Genomic DNA, 8,226 nt, shown 5'->3' with positions numbered 1-8,226 from the left:
TTGCTTTGCTCAGTGCAGAAATTCCTTGGGAGGTGAACAATGACGTACCTTCCTGTGTGTGTTATCAGAAAGTACCACTGCAACCTAAGAGAACAACCCCTGGAGGGAGAAGGTCAGGATCCAGATTGGCCAAATGAATCTTTGGGAATAAGAGGTGAAAATTAGCAATTTTGTTATTAAAATTATCACATTATGTACCATATGCTGATTTTTTTCCTAATTTGTCCTACTATGTGACCTTGTATCCATACCTTAGGCAAATCAGCTCAGGCACTGGTCTCCACTGTTCCCATTTGCAACAGCTTGTCTGTTTTTCAACAATTTGCCTTCAAGTAATTTTTCAGAATGGGCTTAGCTGAAGGTGAGTGTTCACTGTCACATCCAATAGCTTTGTGGGAAAGATGAACTGTCAATGACTGACAGCTGTGGCATCTTATTTCTGAGACTGTATTGCTAGGAAGGGTTACAGAGATAGACACCACTGGAGACATCCTTGCACCAAAATTGTTTGGAGAGGTCACAAACATGCCAGCCAGGGAGCCTCTGTGCAGGGAGTGCCCACTTGCTCTGGCAGCAATACATAATGCAGTGCCTTGCATGGATCCACACTCAGAGTTTCAGAAGCAGGGAGGGTGCAGAGACAAGGAGTGAGCACACTGCTTCCTGCTTCTCAGCACTCGGAGAAGGTGACTGCAAGACAGAGCTGCAGAGGCTGCTGTTGTGCTCTGGCTCTGCTTGGGAGGTGGTGTGCCCACCTACTGTGCCCACCCAGCATGTGTGGTGCTGGTAGTCTGATCTACATGCACAACGTCCTCCAGGCTCTGGGAAAAGAGCAGCGTTTGGCGATGTGGACAGCTGAGGAGCTAGGACTGACCTTCAGTTTAGGCCCAGCTAGAAATCCTACACCCTACAATGTCAAGAACCCTAAAGAAGCACAAGTGTAACAGCGATACAAGTTTCACTTCCTTTTTTTTTTCCTTCTCCAAGGGTAGGAACAGTTCTAACTGTCACCCAGGGTTATAAAGGACCACCAGGTGCCAACCATCTGTTCTACTTCCAGCACTTTTTATTTATGAATTTTTTTCCTGCTAGCAATATAATTCCCCCCATATTTCTTCTCCATTTGCATTGTGTATTGTAGGAGGCAATCATGAACATAAAATTTTAGTTAAATGATATTAAAAAAACCTCAAAGCCAAGTTTTTTTTAAAAAATGCCCTATAAAACCTCTACATTTATTGCAGAGAGCAGTGACACATTCATAATTTGTTCCTGAATAAGCTATTTTGCAATATGCTGTTTTCTCAGTCACCTGAGCAGCATGTTGAATGCCTCTGTTCTGTGCTTTAGAACAGGGTGTACGTAGCAGCTGTCACAAGACTTTCGAGCAGGTGATGGAACATATACAAGAATTGTGCACAGTGACCCCAAAATTTTCAAGTTTGTGAAAGAGAACAGACTGTACTTTTGGCTCATGTCTCCAGCAGGCCTCTTCTGCCTCTGGCTGTGCCCCAGCCTGGACAGTGTCACACACACTGTGATCCTGCAAGGGCCAGTATAGCAAACCCTGCCTGAGACCACAATATCATCACTTGGAAGCCTTTAAGGGAGTGAGGTTTGGGAGAAGGGCTGGCTTCTGGCTGTTTCCTGCCCTATGGTTTCCAGGACAGTTCATGCCTTGGAGTCAATAAGTATCCATCTATACAGTACACCTGTGGAGCATTTGTTCCTATGGATTTGTCTTACCCAAATGCCCTCAAAGAGCAGGACACATTTGTACATTTCCCTTCAAAGATCCCAGGGTACCCTGACCAGAGCCTTAGTATGTCTTCATTATATGTTTATGCTTGGGACCTAAGAAACAGACATACTGTTTTATGGGGAGTGCTTGTGAATCCAGTCTAGAGCCAGAGGTCTACAGCACAGAGCGGTTGGTGGAGGACAAGGTATTGAAATCAAGTAAGTGTGAGGTGTCCTTACATCCTCCTTACTTCTGGAGAAGGATGGTTTTGAGATCTGTGGGGCAATGAATAAGAACAAACATCACATGGCATCAAATGGGATATGATCAAATTTTATCCCTGGCAAGAGATGGTGTTGCGCTGTGCAAATCAAATTATTCATGTCAACATGGACTACCCATCACTAGTAAACTAAAAGAACACAGTATTCCAGGCTCCCAGAAGATACAGTCATCAAAAACCTCAGGGCATGGGACAGGGTAAACTACTTTTGGTTTCCTCCACTGCAGAAGAAATGGGAGATCTCTGAGGAGTCATACTCTGTTCCAGTCATATTCAGCAGATACAAGGACTCCACGACAGACTGCAGACTGGATGCTTTAAGCAGAAGCCTTTCCAGATTACTTGTAACACACTGGCAGTGGTGTTACTCTCAAAAGCATCGAGCTCTGCCTTTCTTGGTTGGCCCCCTGCCAAGACAGGCATTTTCTCCTGCAACTCAGATGAGTGACCTGACAGTTGTCCATCCTGGCTTTAACCCTTTTCAGGAGCTGCTGCTTATTTCCTTTCTCTCTACACTTTGCTTCCTGGTAAAATGGACTCCAAAGAGTTTTCCCAGTGCTAAAACCATCTTGAAAGAAAGCATCATATCCGGTTTCTTGAGGACACTGTCTTCATTGCAGCATCACATACAGGACCCCCAGAAGAAAAGAGAATCTGGAACTGGGCTAACAAGAAAGTCCAAGTTGAATGGGCAATGTGAGAAAACATGGGTTTGTGGTGTGCTGCCATCAGGGATAGTCCCTTCACCAGGCCCAGTTCTGCAAAGAGCTGCGGCAGAGCCAAGCGGCAGACAGTGGCAGCCTTTGAGTGCTGCATGCGGTGTCCAAGCCCCTCACTTACCCCAACCTTGTCTCCACCTGTGTGGTTGTAGTTTTCTGCCCCTGGCAATACTGCCTCTCTTGCCTTTTCAGGTGTGGCTGCTGATTAGGTCTTCACCAGCTCCTGGGGAAGGGCAGAAAGCTGATGCTGCCATAGTCCTATGGCAACTGAGGGGGTTGGCCAGTGTCCTCCTCAAGGCTTAGTGCTTCCTGAGCCTTGCAGGCCTGATGGCTTGGAAAGGAAAAAAGACAGGAGATGTGCAGCTCGTGGCAGCCCTCTGTGAGTCTCTGCTCTCCACTTGGAAAGGAGAGAGCAGGATAAGGAAGACAACTGCCATGCTGTACAGTTTCTCCATGATCAGTTGGGTGCCCGACTCTTTGTGACATGATTAGGTAATCCTCCTTGCAGGCACCTGTAAGTGCACTCATTCTAAAGAAGGATGGGATCATTTATTGTGTCTGAGAAATTTTGAGGAAGCACAGGTTTTAATAGAGTAGAGAGGCAGTCCTGTGACCTCCCAAGGAACAGACTGTCCAGCTGCTGCTGGGATGTGCTGGTGGCCGTGGTCCCTCTGGAGGTGGCTGTCAGCCAGCAGAAGTGTTACAATTTGCACTGAAATAAAATATTGAGAAAGGTTAGCCATCTCTTTATAGATTTTCCCAATATCTCTCCAAGGCCATGATGGTGTGGACAAGGTGTGCAGCCTTTTAATATTTTGGTTTGAGAGCTGCTGCACTGGGTGGGTCTATTTTTCATGGGCTTTTCATGTTTCCAGCACATCCTGTGATGGAGTCAAAGCTCTACTGAGTTGAAGAAATAGGCAAGTGATTTCTCTGTAATCTTTGAACACCTAATCCTTGCAAATAGAGGCAATTTGTTCCTGGGACTCAAAGGTAGTCATTTAGAAAATGCTTTTGTTTTTTGTCTGAGTTGGACCAGATTGCACCTAGTGCATATAATTTTGCAAAATGGTCCCCAAGGAGGGTAGCTTGTCTGCCTTTGAGTTTCAAAAACTGAAGCACTATGATGCATCTATGTAGGCTGTATACTTTCTCAGGGTAAGTTATTTACAGATAAGTGCACTTGAAGTAAGTAGATTTGTTAAGCAGCATTGCCTGACTCTTTGCTTATTGTTATCTATAGATTTCAGGGAAAGTATTTTTACTCTAGTGGAAAGCAAATCAATATATTTCCTTAATCCATCCCTCAGTGTAAAGCCAGGCATGTGCACTGCTGGTATTTAAAGTTATTTACCAGTTAAAGGACAAGAAATCCAAGTTTGCAGCATCTCACTGGATTTGGAGATAACATGGTATAGCCATATTGAACCAAGAGCTGTGTTGCAAAGATCCAAGAATAAAAGATCTCCCATGTTTTTGAGCAGCCTATTCCTTGTGATGTTGATAACATTACCTAAGCAAGGTTATTCTCCTTACATGCTATGGAGAAGTTATCCTTTAGTCTTTTGAAACAGAGATTGGAGTAGATCCTAAGGCAGTCAAGACCATTTATGCAGCATCTTGTACCTTCCCTCATCTTTTTTTTTTTCCTACCCAAAGTGTACAGCAGTAGGATTTGAATAGAATATTTTAAAGCAGATATCAGTCACAAGGAAGAAAGAGCCCTACATGGCCTCTCTTCTGTGGAAATTAATGTGGATTATCTGTAATCATTTTTGGTATAATTATGGTGCATGGAGGTCTTTAAGTGCTCCAGAAAGAATCTATCAAGATATTCCATGTTAATTTTGATATTTATTATACAGTGTGCCACTTAATTCAGCCTTCAGATCAGATGAATTAAGAGCCTGTAATACCACTCCACATCTGACAGCCTTCGGTACGTGCCATCTTGGAGCATTCCTCAGCACCCTGGAGTTCACCTCCCAAACTATCACTCTGCCCATTTTCTTGGTATGCAGCAGCTGGAAAATGCCCTGAGCACTCTGGCTCTGACTGTTAATCTGACGACTGCCGCATTAAGACAATTTTCATGTTTCTACAACCTCAGCTTCCATGCTGAGTGAAGGAAACCATTTTTATCATGCACCGATTTATCAGATGATTTATCCCCTTGTGCTATACAGAAAACTCCACTGGTTTTCTTGAGGACCTCCTGAAGAGTGGAGAAATGGGTTGGTCAAAAAGTAACTTTCGTTTGCCTTGAAAAATTGCATCATCTTTGAGAAAGATGAATTACTGCCACTGTAAAGCAAGTCTCCCATGAAATGAAATGGAAGAGAATATATGCTCCTCATATAAAATTCTCTGGAGGGCTGTCCTCTATTTCCAGGACTTGAGAGTTTGATTTTGTTAGTTTTGCTTGTGAGGAAGCCAGATATTCCAGGCAGTGAGCCTTTTAATGTTTTTGTCACCTCAGACCCTCTTTCTTTGGCTTTGCACAGTCTTCTCTGCACTCTGAGATTTTTTCATTGTTTATGACCCAACCTGTATTGAACTTCTGAAATGTTATTAGTTGTGAGTTTAACCCTTTTGGGTTAGCAGCTATGTCTTCTGTAAATGCACTGAGTGACAAAAAAAAAAAGTATAGAACATAAAATACTTCCGTACGAAGATACTATTTTAGTTAATGTAGTGACAATTTAAGTGCCTAACATCCAGAAGTGTTTTATGTTTTGCCCATGACCATCAGCAAATGCACATGACTTATTCTACATACTATTCATATTGCTGCTAATCTCCTTGATCTGTTTGCTGCATGATCTTGAAAGTAGGGGTATTTTATCTGTGAAAAGTTAAGTTAGCATATCCCACAGCATGGCTCAGGTTGGAAGGAACCTCAGTGGATCATCTGGTCCAGCAGGGTCCCTGCTCAAGCAGGGTCATTCCAGACCACATTGCATGAGATTGTGTTCGGACACTTCTTGAATATCTCCAGTGAAAGAGACTCCACAGCCCCTCTGGGCAACCTGTTCTGGTGTTTGGTCACCCACACAGTAAAGAAGTTCTTCTTCATATTCAAGTGGGGCTTCCTATGCATCAGTTTCTGCTGTTGCCTCTTGTCCTGTTGCTCAGCACTACTAAGAAGAGCCTGGCTCTGTTCTCTTGGCACCCTCCCTTCAGATATTTATAGGCATTTGATGAGGCCACCTCTCAGCTGTCTCTTCTAGAGGCTGAACAAGCCCAGCTCCCTCAGCCTTTCCTCTTAATAGACATGCTCCAGTCCCTTAATTATCTTTGTTTCTCTCTGCTGGACCCACTCCAGGGGCTCCATTTCTCTCGTCCTGGAAAGCCCAGGCTTGAGCACTGTGGCCTCCCCAGGGCAGAGTAAGGAGGCAGGATCACCTCCCTTGATGCCTGTCAATGCTCTTTCTAAGGCACCCTGGGATTCCATTGGCCACCTTGGCTACAAGGACACATTGCTGTGGCATTGACAGTTTGCTGTCCAGCAGAACCTCCCGATCCCTCTCTGCAGAGCTGCTTTCCAGCAGGTTGTTCCCCAGCCAGTACTGGTAACCTGGGTTTATTCTTTCCCAGGTCAGGACCCATTCAGGCTTGGAGGCAGAAGAGGAATTGGAAGGCATTTTGATCAGTGAAAGAATGAAATCATCTAATGTGTTCTTAACATTCTTTAAATTATCAAATTCTCTTCATTCTCGTTTCTCCATTAACTAGGAAGTCCTAAAGCTGTTTTTCATGCATTTGACAAAACACTGTTACATGCTTCATTTGCATCAATTACACAAAAATCAGAGCTGAATGGCCTGTAAGTGGGGGTAGAATGATACCTTTAGCTCTTCAAGAAAGCAATATTTAACAAAGACTACTCAGAAAGATCTATCATGCTAGCACCAACCATTGTCTCTGAAAATACTATGCTTTGGAAATGTAGGAATCCAGAAAGAGAAAGGAATACACTTATGACTTATATTTTAAAGATAATGCTAGAGAGATTAGCAATTAATCCCATACAAATTTGCAATTTCATTTGCAAATGAGTATTTCTTTGAAATCACATTATAGTAAGGTCATTGAAGCCCTTTTTTCCTTTATGTTTATATGATCATCTGGAAATATTTTATGAGTAGGTTTATAGACTTCTATAAACAAAACCCAACAAATTGAAAGAATTGAGAAACAAGGCAGGTTTTATTGAAGGGAGTGATTAACATTCACAAGAACTTTGTTTTTCTACTAATTTTCTGACTGGTGGGTATGAATTGATTTTCATTGAAAGGAATGTCAAGCTGCCACACTGCCTTACCAAAACAAAGTTCAAAGCTGTAGTTCAGTCTCTGTTGAACTAAGCATAAAAGAGGAAAACACAAACAAAATAATGCTGCAGTCGTCAAACTGTTTGGAAACTGATTGCTAATTAAATCTGGCATAACTGTCAAAATAACTGTGCAATATATTTGAGAAATGAGACTCCAAAGTCACATGTAAGAAGTCTGAGCATCAGAATTTCTCAATTTACTTGAGCTGTAAACTAATAAATCAATGTCTTTAAAATGAGATGAAATATAAGGGAACACTAAGAGAAATTTTCACACTGCACAGAACAAAAAGTATTAATAATTTTTGTGGATATTTTAAATGATATTTAATTGCAATTCAAGTCTTAAACAGAGGATTTTAATGGGCTCTGTAAAATTTTTGCCATTAGTTTTCAGTGCAATAAAATTTAATGCCTGATGCTGAGCTGGTATAAATCAGTGAAATCAGTGGAGTCACAGATACACTGCAGCTCAAGTCCCTTATTTTACATCAAGTGCAGCCAATCTGCACTATCAAACTTTGCAAAAAGGAAAACATGCTGTGTGAAACCTGGAGTGGGAATGGCATCTTCTGGAGAGGAGAGTTGGAGGTCATCATTGCTGACTGAGGCTTGCTGGTCCAGGGGCTAATGAAAACTGACAGATTATTCCTCAGGAAAAAAAAAATCTCCTCACAAAAATAACAACCATGCAAATTAATATGATACACAAAGGGGGCGAAGATTTATGTGGCTCTTTCCCACATCCTTTTCATCTGGCTTCCTTTTTTTGTGCTAATGATGCTCATTTGTCTGCTTCACTTAGTGCTGCCTCCCCTTCCTCCCGTGCCACTCTATTACTGCTGCAGTACATGGGGCTGCACCCTCCTGGCCTCTCAGCCACTGAGGTGGTTTTGATGGCAGGGGAGCTGTTGCAGCTGAGGAAGCTCCCTAGCTCATCTCTTCATGTCACTTCTCTGCTAGAGTTGATCTCCTCACAGCACAGGTGCTGGGATGGGCTGCAGCCCTGCACTGCAGCTGCAGCAGGTCACAGCCCTGGTGGTGTGTTAGTTAGCAATCCGTGAGTTGCTGAGCTAGGAGTGAGCTGGTTTATTGCCTCCTTGGTTAACCTCTGCCTGCCAGGCTTCACTGACAGAAGCAGTGAGAC

The sequence above is a fragment of the Serinus canaria genome, chromosome 1A (assembly GCF_022539315.1).
Source record: "Serinus canaria isolate serCan28SL12 chromosome 1A, serCan2020, whole genome shotgun sequence".
NCBI lineage: Eukaryota > Metazoa > Chordata > Aves > Passeriformes > Fringillidae > Serinus > Serinus canaria.
The sequence above is the reverse complement of the archived record's forward strand: the minus strand, read 5'-3'. Positions refer to the sequence as shown.